The 26,476-nt window shown below is 34.9% G+C and overlaps 1 protein-coding gene across 2 annotated transcripts in view; it reads left to right on the top strand.

Moving 5' to 3' along the window:
* Positions 1–10,884, top strand: part of LOC149562751 (uncharacterized) — a 41,449-nt gene extending 30,565 nt beyond the window's left edge. For both annotated transcript variants that reach the window (XR_016363976.1, XM_089826165.1), the window contains one exon: positions 10,254–10,884. The gene's annotated coding sequence lies outside the window, so the exon portion shown is untranslated. The remainder of the gene's footprint in view (positions 1–10,253) is intronic.
* The last annotated feature ends 15,592 nt before the right edge of the window (positions 10,885–26,476 follow it).

The following is a 26,476-nucleotide window of genomic DNA, read 5'->3' as shown; positions in this document are numbered from 1 at the left end:
ACAGATTGGGAAAGTAGTAGGAAACCATTGTAGAAGCATGCAGGAAGACAAAAACAAAAGAGCAGAGTAAGAAATGACTGCAAGGAGTGACACACACCAACTTGCAGGAAAAACCTATGCCAGAAAACAAGAAGGCAATGCCTATGAGAGAAAGTGACTCTAGCTTGTAGAAACGATAACAGGTAGTGCTAACTGAGGGAGGTTGAAAACAGAGAAACGTTGGTCCCAAAGACACCAAAAGCCTAAAACAAGATCGACAAGAGAAGCCCGAACACCACGACACAACAACATCAAACAGCCTAACAAAAATGAGGTACAGGGGAAAACAAATGCGCTCGACAACGCGAACAAAAGCATCAGCAGACGCTGGCAAGCGAAGCAAGAGAACTAATAGACTACGGTGCTAGCAACGAAGTCCATTTGTGCCGTGGAGTTGAAGAGTGATCACGTGATGACACAATGTGCAAGATAGTCGTGACAGAGCGCATTGTGGGAGGTGGGATAGTCACAAGAGAGTTAAAACCTTTAAAATGAGTATTTTGTTGTTTTGTTGGATGTTGGGTTTTGATTCCAATTTGCATGTTGCATTCTGTGTTTTGGAATTTGTCGAGATTGTAAGTTGCAAATTGTAAATGGACTTAAAGTTGCAATTGGAATTTTGACTCTGGTTGTAATTTGCATGGAAGCTGCCAATTACAAAGATGGTTAAACTTTCGACTTGCAAGCAAGTTGCAGACTTTGGTTGCGATTTGCAAAATACAAATAATTGTGGGAGTTGGACAGTTATCATAAAGCTCATTTGTATTTTGCGTAAAACCTGCACAATGCAAATGAAACCAATTGGTACAGTAGTCCTAAGGGCATGATATAACCAACACTAGCATTTGAAGTTTGAACAATTTATTTTTCGAAATTGAAATTTGAAACTATAACAACATTTAAAGCATATGATAAAGATTCAAACTAGGATTTTCAAACATATAGGCAACTTTAGCAAATTTCAATTATAACAAGTGCCAAAGACTTTGTTGATGCGTGTTTTATGACCCACCAAACAGTAGAACAAAACATTGAAATATCTTATCCTCTCTTGAATAAAGTCTCGTGTATGCTAAGATTGCTAGAAGATCATACGATGTCTCCAAGGTTCCTTCAATTTCAGGTCTTGACTGTGGATAAGCTTGGTGGTTGATGTGATTTGCTGATGATCACAAGGGGCCTTACATGTGTTTGCTCAGATTTGTTTCAAGCCATATTGGATGTGGGAGCTATCTTAAGTTTTTGCAATGAAGTACTTTTTGGGTTTTCATGAAATATGCAGAAATGAAATGGGATAGGGTTTAGGAATTTTATTCTAATCCTAAGGGTAGTGATGACAATAAATGGTACTCTGGTGGACAAATTCCTCAATTTACCGAGCTCCACTTTGCCAAGTTATACTACAACTACGTGTGAATAGGTGCAATCTTCAAGGGTTATGGTACAAGATTTTCAAACCACCACATACACCATCATAAAGAACAATGTATATGAATGATAGAAGTTAAAAATATGCATGAAATGGGTTCAGGCTAACTTTGCACAACGTTTTTGAATCACTAAACCGTCAAAAGTGTGAACCAAAGGAATCCATCAATACACCATCATATTCTCTATTGCAATCATAACACTTTAACTAAACTAAACTGAATCTAAATGAGGTAATTTAAGAGAACAAGCAAGCACTAAGACAAATCAAGTATTCACCAAGCTTCAAGGAAATCTCTATTATCTTAGTAGCTCATAGCAACAATCTCAGAAAATCATCTCTTTATAAATGAGGAGTGAGACCTTTATATAGGTCCTCGATTACAATAGATGGCTCAGATGATCACAATAACCGATGGCCAAATCATGCCACATCAGCCCTAATTAGGGTTAGGGCAAAGAACAGGAATCTATATTAATATAATAAGAAATCCACTACCATAGTGGGTAATAGATTCCCACTATGCATGCTTGCACAGAAAGAGAGTGGAGTGGAATAAACATCCACCATGCATGTCCATTACTCGATAAATGCTTAGTCTTCCTTGAATAAATTATTCTTGATTCCATTCTTTGAATGCATAGAAGTTTGACTTGGAGACCTTAATTCTCATCAAAGATAATTGGATGCCATGAAGTGATGATGGAGGCCATGTAAGCTCAAGTCCTTTCCAATTGCGTCATTTTATAACTAAGATCCAACTTTGACTGACTTTTTTGAAAATCTCTCGAACATTCTCGCCTTCCATGTACTTGCCTAGAAATTTATCTCCTGAAATGGATTGGAATCCCTTGTTGATGATTATGTCACTTTAGAATTTCTTCATATTGAACTTCCATTGCCATGTTCTTGTATTTTTGAATTTGAACTTTGACTATTGAACTCTGATTGTCTGGGACCAGATCACTCAGTATTTGGATGTCTTTGATGTGGGAACTAAAATTTGGGACTTGAGCATCTTTCTTGAATTTTTAGAGCTGGAGCTTTCTCCTCTTGCAAAAATAGAAATAAGCAATATAAGAATGAGGCAAGAAAATTCAAAATGGAACATATAGACCAATTACATATTTAGTGTCTCTCTAGAAAGATATTTAGCCAAATTTTATCCACTCCTTGCAATTTACTCCATGAATGAGAAATTTTCCAAAACTTGGCCATTTTCATTTTTCCATGAAAGAGAAATTTCCAACACTTACCTATTTTTTCTTCCATAAAGGAGATATTTCCAACACTTGGACATTTTTCTTTCCATGGAGGAATTTTCGACACTCGGCCATTTTTTTTCCATTAAGGAGGAATTTTCGACACTCAGCCGATATCTTTGCAGTTATCATTAGTAACCATTGCATTGTTCTTTCCACGATTACTTAGTTTATACTGATGTTCTATTTTAAATCGTGAGCAATCTTCATACTGGTATTTACTTTCAAGACCTTTCTTGTAAGGAGTGAGGTGGATTGATTAAGCATCCAGCGAGACATCATCTTTCCTTCCATATTATATCAGGTTATGTGGTTAACCGAAACCCAAGTATTGCAATATGTTCTCTTTATCGGTTGTTACTGCATTTTAATTATATGCAACAGTAAGCTATAGTTTACAACATGATGCAAATCATTTTACTTAACATCATAGGATTGACCTTCTCTAAGTTTGTGTTTATGGCAAATAAAAGCCAAGAAACCATGTTATGAAATCATGATCTATTTATGCCATTGGAATCATAATCAAATGATATTTTCTACAAGTCTTGAAGAACACATTTTTCAAATCACAGATTGTGATAAGCTGGAAATATATAATGTTCATGAATCAATAGACAGAGCCGATTGCTCTGAGATCTAAGCACCTAGGACTTACCGACTGTATAGCCATGGAAAAGGTGAAGAGGTGAGATGGAATTTGCATTGACATAAAAATAAAAGTCAGATATGAAATAATAAGTCTAAAATAATTTCATTTAATAGCTCATGCTCGTCCATTTTATTGTTGCCCTGTTGTCAAGTCGAGCAGTGGTGATCGAGTCATTGAACCCATCAAAAAACCTTGGCCAAGGTCGTTTTAAGGCATGTTTGCCATCTATGATCACTTGATGTCAGTGGTGCTAGTTATTCAGACATGTCTGCCCATAACTGTGTGGACATTCTAAACATGGGAATGCTCAGGTGGCTGGACTAAAAGTATCCCAAGTCCGATCTTGGGGTAGGGAGGGCCTTTCTAATTCAATAGATTGTGTGCGGATAAGTATGGTCTAAGGTTGGGAGGTTAAGCCTAAGTTAATGCTTCTCCTCTTTCCGAAAGTTGAGGCTTGCACAACCAACTAAAGACTCATTGGATATTACTTGTATGTTTTCCTCCTTTTCATGTTAAGCATATGCTTTACTTGCACTAAGTCGAGATGTAATATTTGAGAAGATTTGGCCTACAAAAGATCTAAAGATGAAAATGAATCAAATTCAGAAGAAACCCTATAAGAAACTCTAGAAGAACGAAAATCCGAAAATGAGGAGGAGTCTCTAATGGATGAAGATAAATCAAATGAACCCATGGACATTACTCGCACCTCTGAGGAAAAGAAAAGATCACTATGGGCCAAAAAGCTAATTGAAGAAAACAATTCCATTCCTTTAGATTTCATCAGGGAAAGAAAACGTCCTAACATATACTCAAGATACATTGCATTAATGAGTGAAATCTCCAAATTTGAACCATTTGATATAAAAGAAGCAATAAAACATCAACATTGGAAAGATGCCATGATAGAAGAATATAACTCCATACTTAAAAATGATGTTTGGGATATTGTTCCTAGACCCAAAAATAAATCAATTGTCTCCTCAAAATGGCTATTTAAAATTAAATATGCTGCAGATGGAAGTATTGACAAGTACAAAGCAAGGTTTGTAGCAAGAGGATTTTCCCAAAAGGAAGGAATAGACTATGAGGAAACTTTTCGTCATTAGCCAGATATACTTCAGTCAGAACTGTTTTAGCCATTGCTGCATCCAAGGGATGGAAAATTCATCAAATGGATGTAAAGACTGCATTTTTGAATGGTGTTATAGAAGAGGAAGTTTATCTTGAACAACCAGAAGGATTTGAAGTACACAATAAACAAACTCATGTATGCAAACTAAAAAAGGCTTTATATGGATTGAAATAAGCTCCCCGAGCTTGGTATGAATAGATAGATCAGCATCTAACTAAACTTGATTTCTCTAAAAACATTGTAGATCCAAATTTATATTACAAGGTAATAAAGGGGGATATGTTAATCATGGTTCTATATATTGATAATCTTTTAGTTATAGGAGAAGATCATCTAATTGAAAAATGTAAACAAGATCTCATATCTGAATTTGAAATGAAAGACTTAGGAATACTACACTACTTCTTGGGACTAGAAGTATGGCAACATTCAAAAGGAATCTTTTTAAATCAAGGGAAGTATACTCTAGACGTACTCAATAGATTTGGCATGTTCGACTGCAAAGCAATGAAAACTCCTATGGAAACAAACCTTCAGAAACAAAAAGAAGCAACTGAAGATTTTGAAAGTGTTGACCCTACTCTATATCGACAGATAATTGGTTCGTTAATGTATTTGGTAAACACAAGACCTGACATCTGTTATGCTATAAATGTTCTCAGTCAATTCATGTGCAAGCTTAAGCTCATTTAGTAGTAGCAAAACACATTCTAAGGTATCTCAGTGGTACAATTGGTTTTAGTCTCAAATACACTAAAACTAAATCTAAAAGGATATACAGATTCTGATTGGGCAGGAATTTCAGAAAATCCTAAGAGCACTTTAGGATGTTGTTTTACCTTGGGTTCAGCAATGATATCTTGGTTTAGTCGGAAGCAGTTTTCAGTAGCACAGAATTCTATAGAAGCTGAGTACATAGCTGCATCTATGGGAGCAAGAGAAGCTGTATGGTTGAGGAAACTTCTATTTGGATTATTTGGGAAGCCACTTCCACCTACTACTATTTATTGTGTAACCAGAGCTGCATCAAGTTATCTCTTAATCCAGTGTTTCATAACAGATCAAAACACATTGAGATACCATACCACTATGTTCGAGACATGGTTGAGAAGGATGTAATCAAGTTGGAATATATTAGCACAGAGTATCAAATTGCAGACATTCTTACCAAACCACTTGCTAAGACAAAAGTGAAGCATTTTCGTAAAGAACTTGGTATGATTGTAAAATCTGAGGAAATGTCTTAGAGAAATTGATTATTGTACATTTTTTATATATTATAAATAAAACCTGTGTTAATCATTAAGAAGTGACGACTTCAAAATGATTTCACTTGTATCAGTAGAAGTTATTGTAAAGTGACGTTCTTACAATAACTTGTAGCATGATTCATTTTTGAGAAATTGTTTCATGTAAAGGCTTTATCTTATAAATCAACAACTAGGCATTTGATATCTTTAACTTGATTATCTACAAGTTGCTTGTATAGATATAGTTTCGGTGCTTGGTGAATATTGTACCCTGATATTCTGATAGGCCATTACCACACTAAGTACTTGGTGATCATCATTCATTTGATGTTTCTAATAGGCCATTGCTCTAGAGAGCTTGGTGAATATCATGTGATTGATATTTTGATAAGCCAACTCTCATATTACATGATGTCAAATATAAGTTGATTAAATCAACACTTATATTTGACATTGTATGAAAGAAGTCTTTTGATCAAAGACCTCTAATGTGCATTTATCTTACTAATCTAAGAGGGTGTGCTAATGTATAGATTAGTTGATAAGTTATTAATAACTCTTATACTTGCATTTATATTTATATTTATGTTATTCTATATGTATAAGATATTTAATATACTCATATATATATGTGTGTGTGTGTGTTCAGATATCCTAGTATACAAATACGAATACATAAATAAGTTAATAATAATTCTATTCACATTGGTATATTATTAACTCACTCCATCGATTCATAATAATCTAATGTCAACTTATAATCAGGCGGCAATATATCATTATCGGGGGTTGACATATTAAACTGGAAAAGCATTAGTTTGGTTTGTCGTTTATATTAGTCATGCCGATAGACATGACTCATGTATGAGTCACGGCTATCGGTCGTGACTCTTGAGTATGACTCGCATATATGATATCGCTCCTCTCTGTTTTTGATATAGAGTGAACACATAATTTAAACAAGTCTTCTAGTATATTACAGAGCAGAGATACTTAATATCATTCCAGTATATATATTATAGAGCAGCAAATACTTCATATCATCTTCAGTATTATCTTATATCTTTGTTTTGAATAGTTATTCTGAATAATATAAGTCTTCAGTTTGATACTTTAACATATATTAATAATATAATATATGTAATATATATATAAGAATATTTATCTAATGATGATTAACCATCGACAATGAATCTCATGATTGTATCGATCTGATTGTAACTACAAACTTAACATATATTTCCAACACCTAGACATTTTTTCTTCCACAAAGGAGAAATTTCAATTAGCCATTTTTTCTTTCATGAAGGAGAAATTTCCAACACTTGGCCCTTTTTACACTTGGCCCTTTTTTCTTCCATGGAGGAGGAATTTTCCAACACTTAGTCATTTTTCTTTCAAGAAGGACAAATTTCCAACACCTAGACATTTTTTTCAAGATTTCTAGTTTTCTTGTCGGTGGAAATTTTGAGTGGTCATGGATTTTGTCGATGATGGAAGAATTCCGCAAGAATCATTTTTTCTCCAAGGCGGGATTTTTTGAGTGATCTTGGATTTTGTCCATGGTGGAAGAATTCCGCAGCAACTATTTTTGTTCAAGGTGGGAGTTTTTGAGTGATCATGGATTTTGTCCACGATGGAAGAATTCCGTGACAACCATTTTTCTCAAAGGCAGGATTTTTTGAGTGGTCATGGACTTTGTCCATGATGGAAGAATTCTGCAACAACCATTTTTCTTGATGTTTTCACGCCTTTCCACTTTTGGATATTTCAAGGGTGATTCCAGACTTAACCAACCATTTTCTGATTGGCTGTCTTGCTTGCTTATTCGTTTGGATATAGAAATAGATACCCTTTTGTCTCTTTATCAACCAAAGCTCACTTGTTGCCAAAACATACATGCGAAAAACAGACTTTATAAAAATAGTAAGTTGTCCGAAAGTCAAAATAAGGTCAATTCGAGAGGGAGTGAAATTTACTGAAAACAGACTTTCTAAAAATAGTAAGTTGTTCCAAAGTCAAAATAAGGTCAATCTAAGAGGGAGTGAAATTTACTAAAAATAGACTTTCTAAAAATAATAAGGTTGTTTCAAAGTCAAAATAAAGGTCAATCTGGGAGGTAGTGAAATTTACTATAAATTGACTTACTAAAAATAGACAAGCTAAAAATAGTATGTCAAGGCATTCAACTCTCAGACAAACAAACAGTTTCCGTTTTGGGAGCCACATGGACAACACTTTCCAAACTTGGCCAATTTTACCAATTCTCATTTGAAAGAGGGGACCTTAGAAGACGTTGCCCAAGACTACCAAGAACTAAAGCCAAAAGGACAAGACCAAGAGAAAAATAGGGGGTCCCCAAAAATCCCACAACAGACTTCAAAATGCCAAATCCAATTTTTTTGAATGCAAAAATGAAACTGGGAGAAAAGAAAAATGCCTCTAGAGAGTTGGAAATTTGTTGGGACTTTGAAGTGCTGGAATAAGGCAAGTAGTTGCATGGAGCTGGAGTGTTAGAAAGTTGAAAAGACAAATGGAATTGAAATTATCTGGGCTTTTAAGTTTTAACTCTGCTTGCATGAATGTTATTAATGTCACACAGCATACAGACAAGCTCCTGAGTTTCAGGGAATCGGGGGAATCATGACAACTTGCAAGTTGCAGAGTTAAAAGGGTTTTAAGAAATCAAAAGTTTTTGTACTCTAGGTAAATAAAACAATATTAACTGTTCAAATTTCAAACCTACTGGCTTTTAAAGGTTTGGGGTTAGTGTGTGATAAATCACCTTAGTTTCTGGTATCCATGACAACTTGCAAATTGCAGATTTGAAGTGGTTTGGGGACTCAACGAAAATCAAAGTTTTTTGAGTTAAACAATTTCAACTATGCAAAAATCAAAATTAAATGACTAGCATTTTTTTACTTGGATAATATAATTTAACAAAATGAGGTATGCCAAAATTAATTGTGAAGGTAAATATTGCCTTTGCTTTATGAAAGATGCAAATCTTAAAACTGAACACTAGGGTTCCTAAAATACATTTAGGGTTATACATGAATGATTTGTACCTGGATCTGGCTCTTTAAACCAATTTGTATCTATTGACTATCACAAGTGTTACAATTATTGCTGTTAGCCTATGGAGCATTCATCTTATATTTTTGTAATTTCATGAATCTTAATGTACCTGGCTGAGTCTGGGGTCCAATTTTTTTTGAATATTGAATCTGGGGCCCAAAGTATTTATATTTTTTCCCCCACTGCCAAATGGACCACAAGTCCCGACTGGGAATGAACTGGACCCGGACCCAGCCCCTTTTTCTGGGTGAAGTGGTGACAGGTTTAACCATTATAACTTGTATCTGTTGAACTGTGAACATCACACCTGTGGCACATTTTTTGCATCTTAACCTTTCAAGAATACCAGCTGTAGAGTTGTAATTGCTGTTTGTTCAAGTGATCATTTCAGGTCATGCCGGACAGTGCTGGATAGAATTCTGAAAACCTATTTTTTCATTTTTAAGGTGGAGTGAAATTTAGCAATGCGGATGTTAGACCTTCATAATGTTCTGGACCAGTCTGCATTACTTAGCTTATTCCCTGGGCTTTCCAACATGTATATGAACCTTGAAGTTCATCACTGGAGCTTTCCAACCTGTACACGAACCTTTAATTTCAAGTATGATGTAGGAGCTGGAATCCAGAGGATTAGGATACCAAAATTACATAAGAATGACATTCAATTAGGTTGCTTAGGATTTCCTCACCTGACTTTTGACTGTTCATTTCAACTTCCAATGACACCAGTCAGGACCATGTAGAGTGACTTGTTGGCTGCCCTGAAGAGACCAGAATTACTATTTTCAGTTAGTTTCCTATTTTTTTTTATTGTATGCAATGTATAGTTGTATTATAGACAAATTTAAAGCATTTGGGCAGAGTGAAAGGTATACATGCTTGCTACGGGTTCACTTGCCTTGTATAAGCTCTTCGTTGAAATAATAATTTGTTTTACTGAGTTATTCAGAAATAAGTTTGTTCAAATGTTGTTTATCATACTTACCGTATCAAATGGCCATTTCCCAGATCTTATATGCTACTCTAGATTTAGATGCTTTCCTCTTTATAATTATGTCTTTCTTAGTGGGACTTGATGTATTTGTTGAAGTTTGTAACTATTAGCTTTGTATACAATATGTGTGCCACATGAGACTTAATAATGGTAAAATTCTTGCATCTGTGGGTGACAATCATAATGGTGCTCGTGTATATGTCTTTTTGTTAGCTGGTATTCTGCTAATAGATAAGAATATGATATGCATCAATAATCATTCCTTTTGGGTTAGGTTTCATAGGTGGAATATTGTGTGTTTTCAATAATAACCTTTGAAATGGAAAAACAAAAGTGATCTTTAATGTGATTTTACAGTTATAAAAGGGGATCATCAACAAAGTTGGTCAATAAACTTTTGTGGTTTGTTTGTAGGCACTGATGATTTATGAGCATTATGTACCACGACAGATATTCCATGCCTAATGTTTGCCATGGGACATCTGTATTCTCCTGTTTTGAATGACTGATGGCTGTTAACCAGGATGCTTGCCATATTTACTTGATAGGGGGATGCAGTTTAATTCTCATTCAATCTCATTGGTAAGCTTGTCAGGTCAAGTATTTTACTCTTAAAGTGAGGCTATGTACTGTTTCCATCACAATGTCAATTTTAGGCTGTGGAATTCTTCATAATGAGAACAAGCTTGAGAAATATTCTAATCTGTTTATGAGAGTAGATTTATTTTCATTTTCTTTCTTTATCAGCTCCCTTTTTTTGTCCATTGGATATGACTAGAGGGCTATATTTGAAGCACCAAAATCAAAGGGTTTTCTTTTTAAGTACTAGGTAACAAGTATCAATTTTATTTTCTGGAGATGAAAGAGTCAACGAATTCTGTTCATGCTTGCAAGATTGGTTTAAGTGAATTCTGAAATCTCCATGTTCAATATGCTTAGTGTTCTGATCTTTTTAGTTTTACATAGAATATATTGCTATTGTATGTACGTCATGTACAGTGACAGATTTTCCATGCCTAATGTTCATCAGGAAATTTTACTGGCATATCAGTATTCCACTGATTTGTTATGGCTCATGGTTATGATCTATTATGTTTGTCAGATATACTTGAATAGTGGAATGCAATTTTTTTCTATTTCAACCTCTTAGGCAAGTTGTCAGGCAAAGTTCATCGATTTTAATATTCAAGGTTATGGTTCCATTCTTCAAGAACCTATTTAGTAACCAGAAAAATGTAAAGTGCTATATTAGATTTGTTTTCATGGCCATTTCTAATCAACTTCCTTCTACACTCCATTAGACATGAAGGCTTATACTTAGCACCAAAATCAAAGGGTTCAATTCAGAGATGAAAGCCATTAAAATGTATGTGCATGCTTCAAATATTAATTTGTGTATCAAAGTGTGGTGAAATCTGTGTTTAATATACTTATTGTTCAAATTGTGATATCTGTGTTTGATATACTTGTTATTCAAATTGTGAAATCTTCGTCTGATATACTCATTCAAATTGTGAAAACTTTGTTTGATATATTCATTATTCAAATTCCAGTACAGCAAAATAATATCTGTGGTAAATGAAATAGCAAAATGGACTGCTGTCATTTTGTGGGTGCTTCTGATGAAAACTTTCATGTATGAAGCATGGTATACCTTATATTTTTTCAGTTTGGTTCTGGTAAACACCATCTGTACAAGAGTTGGGTATAATTAGAATAGCCTTTTGATACAAGTATTCTGATTCATTTCTCAAACTTATCTATTTGTTGAACTATAAGTGTGCTCATTGTGGCTCGAGTCTCCTTCTTATGGTGAATGAAGGGATATTCCATGTATGCTTAGGGGCAGACCCTACTTTTAAGGGTATTGCTCGAGTATGTGACAATGGGAGTAAATATGTTTTTTGGTCTGAAATGTTTTAGGATTCCGAACACTAAAAACTTGTAGATGATTAACTCATTTAATTTAATGGTAGGGCTTGTGGGTTACCTTTTATCCTGTTTAAACAATTGTTTTTTCCTTATTGATGAATTCAACATTTGAAATTTCATAACTGGAAGCCTTTGATTGTGGAGAGTCATCCATTCCTACAACCAGATCAACTCATCTCTCTCTCTCTAAAGCGCACAACTGAATTTCCCCCCTTAAATTGCCAACTCTTTTAGCAGAGTACTGATGCTTAGCCATGAAAACTCTCTCTGAAAAGTGCACAACTGAATTCCCCTCTTAAAGTACCGACTCTTTTAGCAAAGTAGTGATGCTTAGCCATGAAAACAAACGCACAAGCCCATTTCACATGTGAAACTTTACCACCGTACAAAACTTGTTGGCAGCTAGTGGCTAACAAAATAGCAGCTCTTTTAGCAGAGTAGTGATGCATAGCCATGAAAACAAACACACGAGACCATTTCACATGTGAAACTTTACCACCATCAAAACTTGTTGGTAGCTAGTGGCTAACAAAAAAAGATTTGGTAGCTAGTGGCTAACAAAAACAGTTGGCAATGAAGCTTTGAGGGGCAAACACATCATAAATGAATCAAGATACCATTGCGAGCTTCAAATGCGCAGTCTCTAGGTGTTGAATGGAAATAAATGAGATAATTGTAAGCTCACAAGTCAATCTACCACCATGATAATTTACAAAAAAATAGATTAAAAAGTGCAAAATTGTCTTAAATTGAAAGAAAAAGATACTAAACACCCATGCAAAATGAAATGGGGAAAGTTATGAAAGTGTAAATATTGGCCATTCATTAATGCTCAACCAACTTTTAAAACCTCTAATCCATTGCCAACTTGACTAAAAGGTTTCTTGCCAAATTTACAATTTTTACTAAATATGTGAGAATATTGCTTCATCGAAGGGAGAATATTTATCTCGTGACATTATGAAAGTTGCTACCAAGAATCTAAAGGCCTAACATAAAGTGATATAACAAAGAGAATGAGTATGACAAGAATAAATTGTATTGTCACCAAGAATGTGCTGGAATTTGATTAATTGGATGATTGAATTAATGAGTTCATTAAATTAATTGGAATGATATTACATAGGAGATACTTTTCTATAATAAATCAAGGTGAGAGAATAAGAGTGCATAAGTTTGTGATAAGTATCTTAGTCTTATAAAATGACACATTAAGACTTGCTACCTTTAAAAGGTGGGAAATTGAACACGTTACATATTGACTAGAGATATATCACTCTCCATTTAACATATCCAACAAGGTAGAAATGAGTTTGTGCAACACATTTCCTAAAGGTGGACCATACTTCAAATGTATAAAAGTGACAAGTCTATCGGTGATGAAGACTCACTTAAAAGGGGGAAAAATGATAATGTGATGACACAATCGAAGATGGAATGCTTCTTAGTGGTCCCTAAGTAAACCTAAGTGACATGTGATATAATTTAAAAGAATGAAATTAGGTTTTACAATTTAGCTTAATGACACATCCCATGAGTTATTACATTCAAAAATTAAGCTCAATAACACATCCCCTTAAGTGCAACTTAGGGAGAATGTATGCAAATAATGTAAATGTGTTTGAGCTCATAAGCTATAATAGGTACCCATGTCCAAATCCAGTGATGTTTGACAACGTACCCCCCCTTAAAAAAGAAACAGAGCAAATGTTGCACCTAGAATGTAAATGTGACAAGGTTAGGCACTAATATCATTGAATTGATGATGGATCTCTTAATGTAATATGATGATGATCAAGCCTTGAGATGCTTGTATGAGCGTAGTTGGATACTCATGTTGCATACAATCTTAAGAGTAGAGAGATGTAATGAGTCTCACAAAGTAAGTCTTAATCAAGTTAAATATCAAAAACAAAGTACACTGTAGTTATGTGCCATTTACAACATTGCTCCTACATTAGATTACAACAATTATGTAGATATGGAAATTGATGATGCCACCAAAAAATAACTTGGAAGTAACCATCAAAGATGCCTCCTATATATATATGTGGCAAAACCTAAGGACCAACCAACCCCTAATGGCTATTGCATGGAAGGAATGATGTCCTAGTATATGCTTGGTAGGTGGACATTAAAAATTCTATCCAAATTTGCTAATTAAAATTGTTCTTAAAGAATTATTTAAAAGTTCAAACAAAAAGACAATACTTTTTTCAATTTCCTTGGACTTACCATTTAGTGATTATAATTGCCATAAGTGTTGCAAAAGATTTAGGTCACTTTGCAAAAAACCAAAGTAAAATGAATGCATTATAATTCCAAAACTCCAATATTTGAAAGTTCAAAAATTTGTATTTGGAAATAGAGCTCATATGAGTTTGAACATTGTCTTTGATGTTGAGAAAATGAGAATTACTCAATTTTTGAAAGACATCAAGTGTTGAAATTATAAAGTTCTTGCCCTATTGTAAAAGAAGACAAAATTCTCCCCACAACCTCCCCCTCCCGGAAAAAAGAACCCAAAAAAACCAAGTGGTTGAGAAAAGGAGTGAGTATATTGTTGTTTCAAAATATTTGTGTAGTTATTATTGGGCAAATGATTTGCTAATTTTTTTGATGATATTCTATATTATAAGATGTTTCCAATATTTAGAAGTGACCATTAAAATAGAAATAATCTTAAGTGATATTATTTAAATATTCCATCTTAATGGTCAACATATCAATGGCACCAAGTTGTCCCTTGAATTTGACAAACATATTTGGAAGTAGGAACTTTGTGAGAATATGAATAGTCTCGTTAGTTGTAGAAACATGGTAAAAACCCAACTATCCATCTTTAACTAGTTGATAGATCAAAATGCTTAGCGCGCTCATGGAAGATTGGATTTTTGGCAAGTTTGAGGACCCCTTGTCATAAAAGAGCGGTGAAGGGCTTGCTTGAGACATATGGATGACATTAAGTATATGTTGGCTAGTTGGCTAAGGTAAGTAGTTAGATGATGTTATTAATGGCAACACTATTATTAGTCAAGGTCCCTCATGATAGAGATAAAGGTTTGATATGTTAAGGTAAAGAAATTGTCCAAGTATATTCAAGAAATATAGTTAATGATTAGGCAATTTGCGTCAGCGAGTTTCATTGGAAGTAAATGAAAGGCCACGATTTTGGAATATGATGGTATAGTGTGTATACACGATGTAATTATGTTTGCTAATGTTTCTATGATTGTTGGATAATTGGAAGACAAATTGTTATTGCAAAGGTAGAGTATACATGAAAGAATGGATAACTTGGGTAAGTTATTGAATTGCCTTGATAATTGAAGAACTTAACAATGTAGGGATGACATCCTATATGTTTGCCCTCACTTAGCAAATTGTGATAACAAGTTTTGAAAATGTTTTAATTGTTTTTGATTAAGGAAAACAGGTTTTGAGGGGTTCTTGAAACTTTTTACAAATCATAAAATTCTCAAAGAAGCCCAACAAACAAAACAACCCCCCAAAGGTGAAACGGGTCAACAACCAAGATGTTGTGACCAAGGTGGCCACACAGAAAATTACACATCAGCCACCCACATAAACAAAGCTTTTAACGAGCACCTGAAACCCCATGGTAAAAAGGAGGATTAGACAATGAGCCCCTTACCATGTCAGATTACAAAGAACAACAGGCCAAAAGTGTAGGAGAACTAGAAACGAGACAGCCACAACAGGGACTCAAGCTTTCCCTTTCGGTCTCGTCTTATGAGATCGTGATGCCATATCAAAAGGAGTGGAGAGCTTGACCTTTTTACCTTTTATTGTGACCCATCCATCCTCCACTAAACCAACAGCCTTCTGCCATGCAAAGTCAGCAACATCACAACCAACCCCCAAAACTGAGGAACATACCGTGACAGAAGATGGGACAACAACATCCTGAGACGAGGTAGCAACATCAGGAAATGGAGCCACGGGAGGGGCAACAGTTGGATTGCCAGAGAGAGAATCTGAAAGAGGGTGAGCAGATGAGGTCACCATCGGAGGGGAAGCAATCATACTATCAGAGACAGTAGTTGAGTCTGCCACTAAAGTGTCCTGAGAAGAGTCATCATCCCCAGTAGAGGGGGCATTTTGAACCATGTAGTGCTCATCCGAAACCCCTTTCCACCAAGAAGTAGACTTCTTCGATCTAGATTTTTCAGAGGAGCAACGGGCTCCAAGGTGGCCGGTCTTGTGGCATTCCCTGCAACAGAAGGGGGTACCCTCATAATCAAGTAGTTGGATCCAAAATCCAATCGAAGAGTCTAACTTAATCTTTCAGGGAGTCCCTTGGAGATGTCGATCTCAACTAGGATGCGAAAATGTATTAATTGTTATTTAGACTGATTGGATAGAGTTAAGAAATATAGTCTAAATAGATATTTTTGATTTGAGAACACACACATGATTATGCTATGGTATGATTATGTTATGCAAACTTTGTTTATGTTGGTATGTGAATGTTTTGATGGTCAAAGTAGACAAGAGGTTGTTTGGGCATGATCAGATATAAGGAACACATAAGGACTAATCATATATTTAAAATATTGGTATAGTCAGTTTTGGTAAAGCCTTTATACCACTTGTATAAGTTGAATATTGTTGTAAGTGTAGTAAGCTCATTTTGTATTACAACTCCTAATAGGGTTGAGGCCTCTAACAAGGTCAAGTCCTCTAACAAGGATTGATGTACTAAATGTGATGTAATAGACTCATAAGATGGTCAAAGCCTCTTACAAGCTATTTTTGATTAGTGCATCATTTTGTGGGTACCATCCCCATCAAGGTTTTCCCTTGGCCAGGATTTCCCTAGTTAACAAATATGCTTTTATGAGTTTCTTTTGGGATGTTGTTTGTTTCTATTTAATTTACTTGTTGTACAAAAAGTGTTGGAATAATGATGCACCTGCCTCTCAATATTTTCTATTTCTAGCATCATCTTAGGAAGCCAAATTGCCTCACAACTTGCTTTGATTGTTTCTCAATATTCAATTTCCATTGAGGAAAGATACAACTCGTTAATTCTTACTGATCTAAGTAATAACACTTGTACCCAAACTAATGATATATTCGGAAGTAGACTTTTTGTCATCAACAAATCCTCCTCAGTCTGAGTCATTGCAATTAATGAGTCTAGCATCTTTGGTTCGTCCATAGATGATACCAAAATAAGGTGTGCCCTTGACATAACATATGATGCACTTCACTGCAACCCAATGATCTGAAGTGGAAGTTGTCATGAAGCGAGGTGTGTAATTCATTACAAAGTTGAGATTAGGTCTAGTGGCAGTGAGATATATTAAACTACCTTCTAGTTGTTTGAATACGAATTCATTCTCAACATGACTATTATTGATTGATTACCTTGGACCAAACTCCATAGGTGTAGGTGCGAGTTTATAATCTTGCATTTTGAATTTGTCTACTAGAGCCCATGCACTTAGACTAGAAGATGAGGGTGCCATGCGACTGTTGCCAAACCTTGACACCTCGGTGATTGTGGAGAAGTCTAAGGTTGTTCATGTCAAAAGATTGGGAGATATTTTGTTTGATTCCTTTAATAAACTATTTAGAACCGCTAGTGATAATTAAATCATCAACATATATTACCAAAATGATGATATCATTGCTTATAGTTTTGACATAAATATTTGAGTGAGGACTCCTCCAGAAATTTTTGATTTGCGAGGTATTTACCAGTTTTCATGTATCATGCAAGAGGAGTATGTTTGAGGCCGTATATTGGTTTTACTACTTTGGGTACTTGTTGTTTTTTATAGGTAGGATGTTTCATATGCACCTCTTCTTTGGAGTGGGAGTAGAGGTCTCTTCATAATCAAAATTTTGCAATTGTGAGAACCCTTTAGGAAGAAGACACGCCTTGTACTAATGTAAAGTACCGTCAGTTTCGTATTAGACTTTGTAGACCCATTTGTAATCAATGGGTTTATTTCCTTACAAAGATCTCACATTACCCAAGTGTAATTTTTCATAGGCTATGTTGCCTAGTCTACATAGTTTCGTTGCACCAAGGTATCCCTTTTGCTTCGGTGTACGTTTGAGCTTCATTCACATTGTAAATGTTGCCCATGAGAGCAAAACTTATGGAGTTGGAAGGTTTGCTATTTTTTTGAGCAATTCTACCCTCGATGAGCTCATTATCATGAAGATCACCAATCATCTTACAACTACTATTTGGGGCTGGAGAGTAGAAGTGTTAACATCAAAAGGAGTTGCAATTGGATTATCATCATCAATAAGAAGATAAGATGAACCTTAAGAAAAAATAGGTGGTATGGCTGCACATCTAGGTGAGCTCACAAGAGAAGCAGCCAATAGAGAGGCATGATTAGAAGCAATTGAAGCTTTCTCAACTAAAGCCCTTCCATTAGGTAGACTTAATGGGAGATAGATATCCAAGTCTTGAGCTTAAAGAGATAAATCCTCTAAATTCATAATTGGAGGAGAGAGCTAAAATGGCCCACATTTCTCACCAAAGACCCCATCACAATTGAAGATGAGATGAGTCGTCTTGATGTCAACTAGAGGGTTGGCTTTGCGATTATTACTGTAGCTAGTTAACATGAAAGTTTGGCTCTTGGCATCTAAAATGTTATAGGATGTTAGGATGTCAATTGGCACTTTATGCCATGTTGATGAACAAAACTATCCTCCATTGTCATTTCTAAGAGTAATAATATGTCAACTAGACACTTTTTCTACAAATGATATGAACTTTTGAAATACAACAATTACTTCTTATTTTTAAATAAGGAAATATACCCATATTATCTGATTGAAATCATCAACCAACAAAAAAAAAACTTGAACCTAGTAGCAGAGGGAGTAGCCATAGGTTCAAAAACATTAACATGGACCAGTTGTAATTCCTTAGAAGTTCTCCAAGAGTTTCCATATGGAAAAGGAGTATGATGTTGCTTCCAATCTCAATATTGAAGTGCCCATACCACTTATGCCAAAGTGTACTAGTAGAGGAGTGATGAGGTGTTGTAGCAAGCTATATGATCTTCAACAATAAGGAAAACTCTAGATCGAATTTTCCTTCAATAGTTCTAGTGAATTGAAGGTCACATCAAGCCAAGGGGAATGTCTTAGAATTTGACTAAGCAAGAGAAGATTGAGTTCCATTCTTGGAATTAAGTATAGATCAAGGAGAATCCATTTCCTTCCTCTAGATTGAATCTAGATATTTCCTCTTCCAGTAACAATGTATTCTTGTCTTCCAACAATAACTGAAGATGAGAATGGTTGGAAATCTGTGAAACAATCCCAATGATGAGTGATTTGGTAGACTCACTACATAAATATACCAGATAGAGGATTTTCCATGATCTATAAGTTATACCAGATAGAGGAATTTACATGATCTATAAGTTATACCAGATAGAGGAGTTTACATGTTCTATAAGTCTTTTGGCCATGAAAGTGTAAAAGACAGATTCACTTGACTTAGTTTGTTCCAAAACATGAGCTTGTGGTTGTGAACTAGATTGCTTGGCTTGAGAAGCTAAGTGTTTTCAGCACTCCAACTTCATATGAGAAGACTTATGTTAGGTGTTGCACTGAACATTTTTGTTCTTTAGGCCTTTTGATGACTAAGCAAAAGGATTCTTTTGAGAAGACTAAGAGAACTAATAGTTGCCTATGGTTTTAGCTAAGAAGGATTACGTGTTTGAAGATGAGTTGGCACCATAGCCAAATTGCTATTTCTAGTGATCTTGTTGGAGAAGCATTATACATATATTGAAACAAAGCATCTGAATGAGTGGAATCAATCTTGAGTGTTTCAACAAAGTGCTCATAGGAAGATGGAAGACTATCAAGGTGATTAGTACAATGACTTCTTCCATTTTGCATCCATTTGCTTCCAACTGATTACTTATATCCTTGACTTTACTGAGATGATCCTAGAAAGATACTTGATCACCCCTTGTGATTGAGAAGAGTATGTTCTTTGGAAAGAATGCTTAACAGGTTTCATGCAAACCTTTAGATAACTACAAATTTTTGCTTCTGTTTTAGCTGAAGGAACCTATGGGAGTTGATTTTTTATGAGTTTCCTTATCAAATTTATCCCGATCTTTTCATTAATTTGCAGGACGAGTAGTCTTGCCCAAAATAATATTGTCAAGACATCTATTTTTGAAGATTGCCATCATGTGGTGGTATCAAGTGTTGTAGTTCTCGCCGTTCAATTTTTGACTTAGAGGTAGGTATAGGCAAAAATGCTAATGTGAAGTTGTTGGCATAAAATTCGAGGCACAAAAATTGAGACACCTAGAAAAAATTGAGGACAACTTAGCTATCAACTCGAACATCATCAAGTATTTCAAAACAAAATAAAATTTTGGCTAACACCTAGTAAAATTCGAAAGGAATCAAGTTGAAGTCTCAAAAAATCCACAAAGAATCTTCATTTTACTTTAGAATTTGACAAAAAGCAAATAGTGTTTTTTAATGAAAAATCCTAGTCGGCTTATTGAAGGCTAACAAAATGTAAGTGGCAAAAAAAATAAAGACATGGGCACAGAAGAAAGGCAAAGGGCATAAAGAAACCCAAAGTGATAAAGAGACGTTTTCTATTGCGCACAGGCAACCACAATACATGTTGGAAAATGTAGACAAAGATGGCAGAATCCCATCTAATGAAAAATGTGATTTTACAAAAGAAGAAATAAATTAGGACCACAAAAAATGACCAAGGAAAAAGGTTTACAACTCTATCATGAATAAAAGGTTGTAACAACATGTGCCCTAGTCGTGTCAAATGCATTAAATAGTGCCCAAACAAACACAACCCTAAAATTCTGTTTGATGTTGACAAAATGAAGATTAAATTAGGTGCAAGCAGTGCACAAATTAACTAGAAATGAACATTCAATCCAAAATTACCTTGGATGGGTTGGGAAAAAAATGATTTGTGCCAAAAAAAACATGGTAAAAAGTATATCAAAAATTTGAAGAACAAATAACTTTGATAATGAAATTATACTTTTTTGAAAATGAATTAACTTAGCTCCAATACTATATTAGAGAACTGATTTAGTAAAACATTGGATGATTATTTACTAAGAACGAATTGTCATTATAAAGATTACAAAAGAGACATTTCCAACAAGTATAGTATAGACTGACAAGGTGGCTTTGGAGGCGGCCCAACTCCAAGAGCTTCTTGCTCGCTAGGGAAACAATCCTTGCATGGTGGCCAAGTTTTCGTCTGACATTATCTTCGGAGATCGTACGCCACCTTGTGGTCGGTAGTGGGGTTGTAGCAGTTTTGCTTGTCGCTTACACACCTTGACGTTGTAACCTCTGCGTTGCTCCCCTAGTGGCAGATTTGGTGGTTGTCGCTGCTCGACCTTGCCTCCTTGTAGGTCAAGCTCAGGCTGGTCCCTGGTGGCTCCTTTGGTTGCTCTTGATTCTAGGTGGTCTTCCTCTACTTGGGACCCTAAATGGTCCTTCCCTTGGCTGGATTTAGCTATCTCCCCTCCCAAGGCAGAGGGAGACAAAGATGGTACTGCTGATGATGGGTGGGCTCCCCTTGAGCCATCCCATAAGCTCGCTGATGTATGGGGGTTTGATGACAGAGATCCTCCTCCCTCGGCTGACACTGCCCTTGTAGCCTGAGGGCTTATATTGTTGTGTTTTATTTTGATGTCTGGACTTCAGGGTTTGGGCTTTATATGTTTTTTTTAATGAGTAGACGAGTTTTCAACCTTGGGGCATTTGAACTTATGCGGGATGATCTTGTATCCCTCGACCCCTTTTTTGTGAATATGTAACTTTAATATTTAATTAATAGAGAAGGGACTATTCATCAAAAAAAGAAAATATAAAGAATAGAAAGAGTCAATTATACAAGATATTTTCAATAAGTGATCATAAAAGATAGAATTATTTAACTTAGGAGACATTACTTTAATAATTATAATGTTTGAATCATTGCCACACCTTCAAACTTCAAAGGCCTATAGATTTGGCCTCTACAGTTCAATTCACATAAAACAAAAGTTGATCTTGAAGTTTTTGAACCTTGATTTAATGAAAACCATAGAGTTGCACTTGTAAGTTCCAATTTTGATTTGGTATAGAAATCCGTGAAGAGTTCCCATAAAATCAACCAAAAATTGAACAATATCTCGAGAGATTATCCAATGTCACTAAATATGCTCTAATACCAAAGGATTAACTATGAAGTTAGACACCCAAGATCTAGAGGTCTATTGGAAATCACAATAACAAGAGATAAGAATAAACTATTTCCGCTCCAAGAATGCAATATAATTGACGATCATGAGGAGTAAATTAACTTAGTTCACTTTATTGAGTCATTTGGACTGATAATAAAAAGGACACCCTTTGGTTAAATAAACCAAGTTGATAATATAGGAGTACATAAGATGATAAGTGTTTTAATCTTATGATGCAATACATTGAGAGAGAATATATCACTTATTAGAGGTGAAAATGTCATATGTCCACTGTAGATGGATCACACTCCAAATGTGAAAAATCAATAAGTCATGGATTCACCAAAGCTAGAAGTTCCACTTAAGGAGAAAAATGATGATGGGATATGATTATTGGAGTGTGGATATTTTTACATATTTTAAAAGTAAAATAATAGGTATGCTTAGAACTTAGAAGAATGACTTACTAGATAGACCAACTAAAAATTTGTTGCCTCATCATAAAAAAATTAAATGTTTCCAACTAAAACAATCCCATTTGCATGAGCCATTAATGACATCGACTTTTCTTAAATTGCTAAAATTTAATAGAGGTGGCTAGCGAAATTGTGGCGATTTTCACCTCCCATTTTTCTTCATTATTGGTTCAACAACCAAGATTCCTTATTTTTTGATGCAAGTTTATCTTCTTTTGGAAACATGAATAAGTAAACAACTACACATTTACAATAGGGAATCCCATTTTGCTTCACTATTGGTTCGACAAGCAAGAATTAATAATTTTTACACTTGTATATTCTTTTGGTTAAACGAAAAATCAAATAACTAAGCATTTAAAAAAGGGCATCATGCATAGTTTGGGTTATGTGTAGTGTATTGATAACAATTTACATAATTGTCATTTACAACTTATTGATGTACTTCCATCTAATTGAACACTTGAGTTGTTTATCGTCTCTCTATGAGGTAGATAATATGCCATCCATATGCTTTATGCTAAGAAATAACAAAGTCTAATATATAACAAAGTTTCATAGTTAAAGTCAATTCTAGTATGATATTTATAGTCAATTACAATTATGAAAGGAGATTAAAAAGCAATATAAAATATTAGACGTGAAATATCTTTAACCATGCTAACAATCCACATTGTATAAAAATATCTATAGGTAATTGAAATTCTTAATGAATAGAGTAGCTTGTTATTATGAATGATATAATATTTTCAGACAACATTAGAATTTCACTATTATGTTATAACTTCCTTTTGTTTTGTGTAGGTGATAATTGATTTTGAAGGATTGGAAGGTTTTTTTTTAAATTTTTTTTTTAAAGTGCATTAAGTTTTCTATTAAACATTCTTAAAGTGCAAAATTTTGAAACTTAATTAATGTTTACAATTGATTATTTTTTAATTAAAAATATTGTTAGGTCAATTTCTATATGTGCTAAGAGACATATGTGAATAAAAAGCACATGCTAACTTGCTATGTTTGTAAGAGTGAGTGATGTCATTTTATAACTCATCCAAATTTCCTTTAATGGACAAACACAATCTTAAATGAAATAGATCTTGTGCCCATCTTGACAAGAGTGTTTGCTTTGTTTGGAGCTCCAATAAAGACTTTTAATTGCACCTCCCCTTTTAGGAATTGGATAAGACAAAAACGTAGAGGGCCATTATATTATTATTTGGTTAGTAGCTACTCTAGAGGAAAAAATATGTATATATATTAGTTGGATAGTGAATTATTATTTTTAATCACTCAATTATATGATAATGAAAGATCAATGAAACAACATGATGTTAACTTGTGGGTATTTATGTATGTATTTATTCTTAGCAATATTAGGCGGAGTTAGATGGTAAAATGGGCAATGACTTGTTTAATACATTTGTTGTGGTTTTTGTTGAATAGTCAAGGTGATTTTAGAGCTAAAAAAATATTTTGAGAGTGTAATAGAAATGAAACAACACAATATTTACTTGTGTGTATTTATGGATAAATGTAGTTTTTGATACCTTAGTGATATGATAATGACACACTAATGAAACAACATGATGCTAACTTGTGTGTACGTATGGATGCATTTATTCTCAGTAGTTATATGGTAACATGGGCAATTGCTTATTTAATATATTTGTGTTTTTTGTTGAGTACTCAAGGTGATTTTAGATCCACCAATATATTTTGAGAGAGTAACACAAACAACACATTGTGATGTAAGTTGTGTGTATTTTTGCTTGTCCAAAAACTATTTTGATAATAACATACATTTAAAAGTATTTGAATTTTGAAAAAGTCCCCCTCTTGTCTTGCTAGCCCAACTACTCTACCTCTTACTCATTTTGCTAATTGAACAACTCTACCTCCTGCTCGTTCTAGTCTAACAACTCCTCCTACATTGTCTATTGTTGTTGATGGAGTTGTTTCTAGGGGCAAATGGGTAACTTTTTGCTGTAGGAAATTTTTGTACCCAATTTTGCTATCTCTTAGGGGTAGTAAGGGGCTTCTAACCCTGTTCCCCCCACAACTTTGTTGGAAATTTGTTTAGCTCTCCCCTCGGGATTCATGACAATGGCTTAACCACTTCTTGTGTACTATAAGCTGAGTGGTTGTATTAGGCATTAACAGATCAATCTTTTGGTATAAGGACAATCCCGTTCTAACAAACTTATTTGCCTAGCAAGACCTTATCTTGTGTTGTCATTTATGTTGGTGGTAGTGGTGGGGTCTCTGCCCTTGGGGTCGATGGGCTCCCATCTTGAGTGCTGTTGCTATTGGTACATGAACTTACACCATGTTGCCAAATATGTTGGCATGTGTAGATTGTGTTACACACGTCACCAAATTTGTTGTTGTTGGTAGATGGAGTTGCACACATGTCACTAAATCTATCTACGATGCTTTGTTGCAACAAGTTTGTTGTGCTTGCGACGAAAAGCTCGTGGAAACCTTCGATGCATTTGTGTCCCAACAAGTGTCACAATTGCGACATACATGAATTTTGTCCGACAATTTTTGCAATGGATTGTTGTCGCACCTTATAGTTGGTGTTGATAAGTTTTTTGACTGCTTTTGGTATCACAATTGTGGCACTAAGCCATGGCATTGCAATTTTGGATGCAATAACTATGACGTCTATATGTGTTGCAATTGCGACACATATGTTAGAAGTGTGACAAATAATTGTTGTAATTCGACAAGAAATGTATTAGTGAATATACCATTTCTTTAAAGGTGAAAGGTCAACCAATAACATGTGCCAATACCCCTTGTGGTGGTGTGTGGCCCAAGCATGGTGGATAATGTGGATTTCTACCAACATGGGTTGATTTGTAGATTCACCAGAGTTTGGCCTTCTCTTTCAAAGCAACATTGTTGGGCAACAAGTTTCTGACAACCCTTGGTCTCTAACAACATTGAGCTTTTCGCTCATGCAAAAGGTTTTCTTACTGCTATGTTTCTTCCTCTGTAAACTGTGATTTAGTAGTGAGCAAGTTGTGTGTTTGGGGAACTTACTCTCTTTTAGCCAAAAGTTAAATAATCTCCTTTAATCCATGTACCAAACCTTTTCTTGTGTGCCCATATTGGGTTTGTTTCCTTGATCTTCCACTTCATCTTTGGGAAATTTCTCTCTTTGAGGTCATTGAAATCTCTATTGGCCATTTTTTGAAGGTGGATGAGGCTACAACTTTGCTGGGCCTCTATACCTTTTCTCACATTTTGATTGATATAGATAACTCCATATTATTGTCATGTGATGTAGCGCTTCTGGTTGGGGACAAGTTTTGGACTTAATCACTACTAGTGCAACGCTTTCTCATGATAGGAACCCTTCTTTAATTGTTGCTTCTGATTTACTCTAGCCTTTGACAACCGATGCACAATGTTTCTACCACTCTCTTCCTTGTGTTGACGGTCCTATGATAAATGTTTAATGATTGTGTGATGGGGTCCCTATTGAAAGTGTGTTTGCTAGCGAAGGAAGATCCACAACTCCTATTGTGAGTTGGCTTCCTCCTCTTGATGTGGTAGTTGTGCTACTTATGTGTTGTTAATGGTTTGTTCTTGGTCTTATTAATCCCTCATTTGCAATGCCAATGATACTATTTTTTTGTTGTTGATCTTTTCATGCCTTTTGCTTGTGGTTATGTAAGGGTCAACCTCCTTTTTAGGTTGTTGCACTTAATCTGAACTTGTGTGTATTTATGGATGAAAGTATTTTAAGTGGTCGTAGATAGTTGTATGGTAGTGAGAGTGGAGGTAATTGGGTGGTTGATAGATTTGTAATGGAATGTTTATCTAAATTGTTATGATTACATAATCTTTGATGATGCATGTGTTCAATAAAATATGCTCCCAATGTCAATTGATTTAATATGAGAATAAACTAAAAAACATAATCCAAATGGAAACCAAGATTAGGGAAAAGAAGAAATCAGAATGTTGAAATGACTCT

Source organism: Cupressus sempervirens, chromosome 4 (genome assembly GCF_028749045.1).
Source record: "Cupressus sempervirens isolate cs-2001-9-10 chromosome 4, ASM2874904v1, whole genome shotgun sequence".
Lineage (NCBI taxonomy): Eukaryota > Viridiplantae > Streptophyta > Pinopsida > Cupressales > Cupressaceae > Cupressus > Cupressus sempervirens.
Note: the sequence above shows the minus strand (reverse complement) of the source record. Positions and strands in the feature narration are given on the sequence as shown.